Source organism: Microtus ochrogaster, linkage group LG4 (genome assembly GCF_000317375.1).
Source record: "Microtus ochrogaster isolate Prairie Vole_2 linkage group LG4, MicOch1.0, whole genome shotgun sequence".
NCBI lineage: Eukaryota > Metazoa > Chordata > Mammalia > Rodentia > Cricetidae > Microtus > Microtus ochrogaster.
The window spans coordinates 19628072-19634603 of record NC_022030.1 but is presented as its reverse complement, the minus strand read 5'-3'; the positions used below and the strand labels follow the sequence as shown (position 1 = coordinate 19634603).

Below are 6532 nucleotides of genomic sequence, written 5' to 3'. Positions count from 1 at the left end.
CCCCTCACTGGGGGATTCTAGGCAGGGGCTCTACCACTGATCTATATCCTCAGCCCTCTTAACTTATTTGTTCAGTTTTCTTTTTACAGAGTCTCATGCAACCAGGAAGCCTCAAAATTACGCAGTAGGCCAGACAGGCCTTGAATTTGCAACCCTTCTGCCTCAGTATGCAGAACAGCTGGGATTACAGATCTCCCATGTCTTTTAAGATGTTCCCATGGCCACCGTGACAACCAAATGACAATTATTCCTATTGCTTCCCAAGGTTTCCTGGGACCCTGTTCAAATGCACCCTTCCTTCACCCTGTCCCCAGCTGAGCCCTGGACTGCTTCCTGTGTCTCTTGATGACTCTGTAACTCAGCTGTTCTAGAGTTTTATGTAAATAGATCAAAATAGTTATAAACAAAACAAAATTGTTGGAAGCTGATGGCCTAGTTCCTAATCTCAAATCTATCAGCTCTTAGGACCTATCTGATTATTTGCAAAATATACATAAATGTCGTTCCCAGCCTCTTGAAATGCTACAAAGATTAAACTGCTTCATGGATAAACAATTGGTGCTTTACAGTAAAAACAAAAAAAGGGGGCTGGAGAGATGGCTCAGCAGTTCAGAGCAAGTCCTGTCTTCCCAGAGGACCCTGGTTCACTTCCCAGCACCCACAATGTGGCTGACACCCACCTGTAACTCCAGGCATACACACAATGCATATACATATGTATAGGCAAACAGTCTCAGAATTTTTGTTACTGTTGTTTTGCTTTTGGAGATGGGGTTTCTCTGTGTAGACCTGCCTGTCCTGGAACTCACTCTGTAGAGCAGGCTGACCTCAAACTCAGAGATTTGCCTGCCTCTGCCTCCTGAGTGCTGGGATTAAAGAGGTGCACCACTACCACTCAGCAAAACAAATATATACTTTATAATTTTTAAAGTAATACATAAGACACTGGGCATAGCGTTGTAACCTTATCATCTCAGCACTCCAAAGTAGGTGGATTACAGGCTTAAGGCTCAAGTGGACTGCTGAGTGAGTTCCAGGCCAGACTGAGCAATTTAGTGAGATTCTGTCTCAAAATGAAAAGTAGGGGCAGGGTAAGAACACTGAATACTCTTGCAGAGGACCCAGGTTCAACTTCCAGAACCACTCATGACGGCTTTCAACCACACATACATAATTCCAGTTTCAGGGGATTCAACACCCTTTTCTGCCTCCTCGGCAGGCACTCATGTGGATGGAGGACATACATACATGGAAGCAAAACACTCATACACATTTTTAAAATGTCATTTTAACATATAATGGTAAGGCTGGGGACTTAGCTCCATGGAATAGCACTTGCCTACAGAGACGGAGATCCTGGTCAATCCCATCACTGGAAAAAAAGTTGTGGATGGTGTTCACCTACAGAAGACAGCCCCCACTCTTTGTGAAACTTGCTGACTGATGAAGCTCCCAGAATATCCCGGAAGAGTACTGCCGGCCTAGCAACAGCTGGCCAGAGGCCTTCCTGACCCATCCATCCATCAGCAATGCCTCTTTCTTTCCAGGACGCATAAAACACAGGATATTAAGTACAACCAGACTCTCCCAGGCACCATTGGCCTCGCAGTTCACGCAGCCTGCACTGCCCCCTAGCGGTCAGCCAGCTCCAGGCGCCAGGTCCTCTGGCCCTTTTTGCCTTCTCAAGTCCTAAGTGGTGTTGGCGCCCTCTGCGGTTCGTATGCCCTTAAATCTCATTTTTCCACTGTCGCCAAATGGCTCTGTGTCTCCATCAGCTACATTTCCTTTGTTTAGTGATAAGATGGCTCAGTGGTTAAGAGCTCTTGCATAGGACCAAAGGTTGGTTCGCAGCAACGAGATGAAGGCTTACACCTGTTCTTAACTCCAGTTCCAGAGGATCCCACGCCCTCTTCTGGCCTCCACAGGAACGAGGCATGCACGCCTGTGTACTTACATGCACGCAAAACACACAGAAACATAAAATAAAAATAATAAATTTTTAAAAAATAGGAGGCAGACAAGATGGCTCAGCAGATGGCTGCCAAGACCTAAGTTCAGTCCCCATTATCTACACTGTGAAAGGAAAAAAAAAAAAACTGAGTCCCAAGAGTTGGCTGCCCTCTAACATCCATACATGAACCCGGCACATACACACAATAAATAAATTATGTAAATTTTAATTAAAAGGACTAATGATAGCAACTAAAGAAAGAAGACTAAAGATGTAGCTCAGAGATACAATGCTTGCCTAGAATCTCCCAGTGAGGGCTGAGGTGTGACTTGGTGGAGCCCCTGCCTAGAATCCCCCAGTGAGGAGCTGGGGTGTGGCTCAGTGGTAGAGCCCCTGCCTAGAATCCCAGTGAGGGGCTAGGGTGTGGCTCAGTGGTAGGGCCCCTGCCTAGAATCCCCCAGTGAGGGGCTGGGGTGTGGCTCAGTGGTAGAGCCTCTGCCTAGAATTCCCCAGTGAGGGGCTGGGGTGTGGCTCAGTGGTAGAGCCCCTGCCTAGAATCCCCCAGTGAGGGGCTGGGGTGTGGCTCAGTGGTAGAGCCCCTGCCTAGAATCCCCCAGTGAGGAGCTGGGGTGTGGCTCAGTGGTAGAGCCCTGCCTAGAATCCCCCAGTGAGGGGCTGGGGTGTGGCTCAGTGGCAGGGCACCTGCCTAGAATGTTTATGGCCCTGGTTCCATCCCAGCACTGTAAGAGACAGACAGCACCCGGCAGTTTGACTAGCATGGCGATTCCTTGGAACTGAGTGCAACTTCTGCCCCGGGGGACTTGTGCAAACAAGAACATCAGCACCACCATCCCCTACAGTGATGGAAGCCAAGGATAGCCATCCAGGAATACGCAAACTGTGGGATCCAAGTCAGGGGGTGGCTGTGGGGGAGGGAACCGAATTGGACTGAACGCCCTGTTTTAAGTCCTATCATCTGAGAGGACTCTTGGCTAAAACAACAAGCATGGTCACGCCTGGGAGGCCAGCAAGGCGGAGGTGAAGGCAGGAGGATTACATCAGGAGTTCAAGGTCCATCCTGGCAATACAACAACAAATCCAAAGTCAGCCTGCCCGCACTCCTACGGGAGGCCCTGTTAGGAGAAGAAGCCGGGAGGGATGGATTTTAGCACAGAAGGAAGCTGAGACAAGGAGATCTCTGTGAGTTCCAAGCCCACTAGGGTCACATCAGGGGGTGGAACATTCTAAAACTCAAATTTGAGGAGCCATAAGTGAGGCTCTGGAGCTCACAGCCAGACTTCTATCTTGTTTGTGCCAACAGCTTTCACACACCACAAGAGAGGCAGGTCACCAGAACGCATTCTCTGTGGCCTGTAAAGATCAGACTAACTATAATCATTCACAGAAGTTGGCCAGGCCTGACTATATAACCATGAGAAATAAATAATTTAAATCCAGAAGGCAGAGGCAGAGGAATCTCTGTGAGTTTGAGGTTAGCCTGGACTAAATAGTGGATTCTAGGCTAACCAGAGCTAACCTGCCTCAAACCAACAACAAAAACAACAACTGCAGACACAAGAGGAAGGAGGAAGACAGACTCTGTGTACTTCTTATCTTTGGTTTGGAGAAAGGGATACTTTCTGCTACCCAGGCAAGCCTGGTACTTGCTAGTAGCTCAGGCTGCTCACAAGATTAAGACTTTTCTGCATCTCCCGAGCTAGGATTAGAACATTCATCACCGGGCCTGTAATTCCCCAAAAGTTGAATGCCAAGGGAAACTTGGTGATTGTGCAAGTCAGGATGGTCCCTGGGCAGAGGGATCGGCGGCCAGGAAGAGCAGAGAGGCCTGTGGGGTCATGAGGATGCTCTGTGTAGGGATACGGGAGGATGGAACCCAAGAGTAAACATATAAGAACACAAGCAATTTGTACAAGTACAGTGTGTTCACACTTTACCTCATTTTATATAACACAACTTGTTGTTTTGTTTTAGAGCTTGAAACAATCTCATGTCTTTCTTTGAATGTTTTTATTACGTTTTATTTACTATTGTTGTGAAGGAATGTGCAGGCCATCGGGGTCAAGAGGACAGTTTGTGGGAGTAGAGCCCCAGGTTGGCCTTGAGTTCATCATCCTGATTGTCCTGTCTCCACCTCCCAAGTGCTGGGACCACGGGCTTGTACCACTACTCCCAGCTATAATTCAACTCTTTTTTTTTCCCCCAAGACAAGGTTTCTCTATATAACAGTTCCAGCTGTCTTGGAGCTCACTCTATAGACTAGTCAGGCCTCGAACTCACATAGCTCCATCTGTGTCCGTCTCCCGAATGCTGGGATTAAAGGTGTCTACCACCAACACCTGGCTATAATTCAACTTTTAAAGAGGGCAGAAAACGTAAGAGTCAGGAAAAACAGACCCATAAGATCTGTAAAGAATGTATGCCTAGTAAGACCCATACTAACTGGCATTGACACAGCTGTAGGGTCCTGGAACCTTCAGACAGTGCAGGCAGCACTGCAACTGGATCCCACAAAAGTCCATCCAAGAACCTTGGCAGTAGCACCCCCTCAACGGTCCCAAAGTGGAATGGCCATCGCCTGACCAGGGGATAAGTAAAATATGGTAGGTGCATCCTATGCCAGACTGTCGTTCAACAATCAAGAGAATGAAGTACCAACAGGGGCCTGGACATGAATGAGCCCTGACAACACACTGAAAACAGAAGCCAGCCTGAAAGACCACAAGTTCTATGTGATACACAGACAGGAAACTTCAGGCAGACAGGAAGGACAATAAAATAGAATAAAAACAATTTACAGGTCAAGCATAATGGCATAAATACCTGAAGTTGTAGCAACTAGGAAGGTGGGGGGTGGGGGGGGCTGGAGGATCAGTTCAAGGCCTGCCTGGTATGTGGAGTGAGTTCAAGGTTGACTTGGGAAAGTTCCTTCTCTCAAAATAAAAAGACTGGGGTGTGGCTCAGTGGTAGAGCCCCTGCCTAGAATCCCCCAGTGAGGGTGGAGGACAGGAGTAGAGTGTTTCCCTAGCAAGAATCAGACCCTAGGTTTTATTCCCTGTACTGGGGGAAATGTTGCCTAAAGGTTGGGTGTTGTGACAGCCAATCCTAACAACTGAAGGGTTGAGGCAGGAGAAATGACAAGTTCAAGGCCAGGCTAGGCTACAGAGAAATATTAAAAAAAAAAAAGAAGGAAAGATTTATCCAAGGCTGGGAAGAAAAAGAGGGTGGCTTTGGGTGATACCTTGACAAGAGTCATAAAAACATCCTAAAATGACATGCAGCTATGAACACAGCCTTCTACGAATGCACTACCAGTGACTGACTTATGGCCTTCCGATGGGTGAATCATATGGCATCTGGATTATATCAATAACATGCAGTAAAGGAAAGATAAACATGGGAGCCAAACACAGCTAAGCCCTTCTATCGTTCACCAAACTCAGAAGGGCCTCTCTTTTCATTTATTGTTTTGTTTGTTTTCTTGTTTTGAGAGAGGGTCTCCCATGGACCAAGCTGGCCGTGAATCCTCCCATTTCTGAATATTCAGATTGAAAGTGTGTGCAAACATGGCAGCTTTTTTGGGGGGCGGGGTGAGATGCAGGGTCATGTGTAGCCCTGACTAGCTTCAACTTGGTACGTAGCTGAGGGTGACCTTGAACTTCAGATTTTTCCTCTCTATAGCTCCCAAACACTAGGATTACAGGTGTGTGCTCATTACACCCATTTTAAGGGTTTGGGTTTTTTAAAGATTTTTTTTTTGAAGATTTTTAAGATTTATTTTATTCTCACTGTGTAGCCTTGGATGTCCTGGAACTCTCTCAGTAGACCAGGCTGGCCTCGAACTCACAGAGATGATCTACCTGCCTCAGCCTCTGCCTCCCGAGTGCTGGGGTTAAAGGCGTGTGCCACTATGACTGGCTTGTTTTTAAGATTTTAAACAGTCATTTATTTATGTGTGTGTCTGTGTGTCTGAGTGTGGTTCTGTGCCAGACAAGGACGCCGGTCCTCCAGGACTCGACAGTTGTGACCAGTCTGAACTGGGAACTGGGAACTGGGAACCCAACTCGGGTCCCCTGGAAGAGCAGCAAGTGCTCTTCTCTACAAAGCCATCGACCCGGCCCCTAAGAGCTCCTATTGACACAGCCCCCGTCCTTACCTTCAACACCTCGCCCCACCCCAGAGATACTTGTTACTCTCTAACTAGTACCGCTGACACAAATACACGGGTGAAATCAAAGTCTCTTAGGCAGTTACACCCTCTCCACACCACACACGGCCCTCATTTCAGCCAACTGCCTCCAAATAAACTGTCCCCATTCCACAAGACCATCAACCCAGAGGCCGGGACCTCAAGCTAGCACCAGACATTCTGTCCCCTGGGTCAGCCAAACTACATCTTTGGCAATCCCAATCACCTGTTTCCTCCCTCTGGGTACAACCCTCCACCCAGTCCACAGTGCCCTGGGTGGCAAAGCTGGCTGGAAACCAGCTGGTTAAGCATGTAGCAGAGAGGGAGAGAGAGAGAGAGAGAGAGAGAGAGAGAGAGAGAGAGAGAGAGAGAGA

At 47.8% G+C, this 6532-nt stretch overlaps 1 protein-coding gene across 1 annotated transcript in view; it reads right to left on the bottom strand.

Annotated features, from left to right (window-relative positions):
- Positions 1–6532, bottom strand: part of Ethe1 (ETHE1, persulfide dioxygenase) — a 14678-nt gene that overhangs the window by 6114 nt on the left and 2032 nt on the right. The gene's annotated exons all lie outside the window — the stretch shown is intronic.